We start from the raw sequence: 3139 nt of genomic DNA on the forward strand, positions 1-3139 counted from the left end.
GATGATCTTCGGGTATGCGGGTTTGTCTAAATACGCATCAGGTATCACCTGTCTCCCGTCCTTGGTGTAACCCATCCCGACATACGGCTCAGCCTGCCTTCACCGACTACTGCTGAGGCCTTCTATATAAAGGGCAAGTATAGGTCAGTTTGGAGGCCACGCTCTAAGGTAGTGAGCACATATCTGTCAGAAGTAAGGAGGAGTATTGAATAAATGTCTACAGAGGGGAGGTTCTGGAGAGAACCCGAACAGTGGATTTGGGAAGAGGGATATGGAGGTCCTTCTAGAACTTCATCAGTCCGTGCCACCCTCGCCCTCTCAAATGGGACAGGTCGCCTACAGGTCTTCTTGTTAGCAGTGCCCTGTCTTTGAAATCAGTCTCCACATCTTGCAGATTCTCTCAGCTTACCATGCTTTGTATGTACCCCTTCTGTGCCTCTTTGTTGCTTGCTCCAGGGCATTCTTCGTTTGCTCCTGGAATAGTCAAGTAGGTCTCCAGGGTGCCTTTTCCCTTTTAACGTACCCCTCATCTATTATTTCCACAAGCATGACCTCTAAATAATGAATACAAGCATGTTCATCGTGTCCTTAAACTATTTCAGAGTTTCTGGCAACTAACTCTGTGACAGAATTAAATCCTAGTACCTCAGCCCCTGAGACAATTTGTGTTTATGAGTTAGTTGGTCCTTGGCCATCTTTTCAGCTTCCTCTCCATTCAGCTGCTCCCTCATCTCATCATACGTACCCCTTTGATCTAGCCTTGCCCAGTTATGACTTGAAGTTCCTGAAAGTTGTCAGGTTGTTTCATGTCCATGTACTATTCCTTGTATCAACACAGCCCTCCATGTCCTACTGCGGGCATGCTCCGTCGCTTCAGTCGCGTCTGCCTCTTTGTGACCCTGTGGGCTGTAGCTGCCAGGCTCCTCAGTCCGTGGGCTTCTCCAGGCAGGAATACTGGAGTGGGGTGCAATGCCCTTCTCCAGGGGATCTTCCTGACCCAGGGATCGAATCCTCATCTCCTGAATTGCAGGCAGATTCTTTACTGACTGAGCCAAGTACTTGTGACTGTCTTTTCATAGTACTTGTATTTCCCCTTCAAAACTCAAGCCTGGTTAAAATATGTATATTCTATTTGACCTAATAATTCCACTTCTAAGAATTTACGTTAATCAAATATTTTTGTGCAAATATGTTTATTGCTACTGTTTATAATAGCAAAAGTACTGTCTTTGAAACAACTTAAATATCCAGTAGTAGAGAAATGATTTAATAAACACCATGCAATACTGCATTTACCTTGCATTAAACTTACATTTTCACAGATTTTTGATAACATAAGAGAACATCTATAATATTAAATTAGAAGAGTTTGAAACACAAACACATGTATATTTATTCTCATTTATTAGTTTTAGTGTGTGTTCCTCTATTTAATGAGGAAGGGAAGAGACAGAGTGGAAAATATCATGAGAAGGAAATATCTTAAAAGTGATAGAAGCTCTTTGGGTGGTAGAATTATAGGTGATTTTAATTTTTTTTCATATTTTATTTATGTAGTAAATACAATTTATATAAAATATTTATATTAATTTATTATGTTTTCCAAGTTTCCACGAGTGTATGTGTGTTTTATAATCAAGAATACAATTCTAATTAAACACATGTAAATGAGCTCAAGGGTCCACCTGCCTGGGAAGCCTTCCAGAACCTCCGCTGTCCGTGGGGATCTCTCCCTCACATTTCCGCAGGCCCTGTGCTTCAGTTCTGCATCTGTGCTGCCGGATGCCAGTCACTCATCTGTTCATCTCTCCCAGTCCAGACTGTGATATTCTCCAGGGCAGACAGGAGTCTTCAATGCCTTTCCCCCAGCACAGTAGCTTCCCTAAGATGAGTACTCAGTCAAAGGTCATGAACCCGGAAACCAGCAATGACGCCTCCTCCAGAGTTAGGCAGCTACCTACTCGTTCTCTGGCCTGCTCTGTGATAACAGGAGACCCCTGAGCATGGGGACCTGGGAGGAAAGATGGTAGGTTTGGAAGGCTGCTTTTCTTGGAACTTAACCTGAAGTCCTCACACTTCAGGGTGTCCTGCTATTCAAACCCCCACCCCCACCATCTGACCTCTACAAACTGCCACTTCTTTCAGTTCTGCTTCAAATGCCATCAGCTCCCTGAAGCTTTTCCTCATGTCTTTGGTCTTATCAGAGATTTGAAATCTTATCAGGACTTCCTGTCTCTTGCCTTCTATTAGTTATTTTTGTTTACATCATTTATTCTGTGAAGATGAGGAGACTTTAAGGATCCTCAAGGGTATGAAGCATGTCTTGTTTAGATTCCAGTCCTTAACAGTGAGTACCTGTTATATTTTGTACATTATTATAATGTACTTATATTTTACATAATTATTAAAATTATAATTTTGTACATAGTTGGTGCTCTGTAAATGATTGTGTCCTTGTATCACCAATTCTGCCTTAGGAATTTTTCTTACCTGAGCCTTCCCTAACCAGTCAATCTAAAACTAAAAATTGTATTTGCCCAAGAACTTGAGTGTCTCTTGTGTGCTAAGTCACTTTAGCTATGTCTGACTCTGCAATCCTATGGACTGTAGCCTGCCAGGCTCCTCTTCCCATGGGATTCTCCAGACAAGAATACTGGAGTGGGCTGCCATGCCCTCCTCCAGGGGATCATCCTGACCCAGGGATCAAACCTGTGCCTCTTATGTCTCCTGCACTGGCAGGCAAGTTCTTTCTCACTGAGCCACCAGGGAAGCCCTATCTGATTTTTATTTTATTTTTCTTTTAGTCATTGTCACAATCAGACATATATAGTTTACTTATTTATGTCTTTCTAACCTCCAGTAGATGGAAAGATGAATGGTAGTTTTATTCATAGCTGTTTCCCTGGAGCCTATGACTGTGTCTGGTATGTATTAATAGAAGGCATTCTGTCCATATTTATGAAAAACACAGTGAAGGATAAATACATTCAGTTCCATTCACTTCAACAAGAAGGTACAAAGTGCTTACCGTTTGTGAAGTGCTATGAAAAGAACTGTAGATAAGGATGAGACAGCATGACTCCTGGATCACAGAATTATTTCTCAGTCTCATAGGAGATACTATGTATAGACATGATAC

Source organism: Dama dama, chromosome 2, assembly GCF_033118175.1.
Source record: "Dama dama isolate Ldn47 chromosome 2, ASM3311817v1, whole genome shotgun sequence".
Classification (NCBI taxonomy): Eukaryota; Metazoa; Chordata; class Mammalia; order Artiodactyla; family Cervidae; genus Dama; species Dama dama.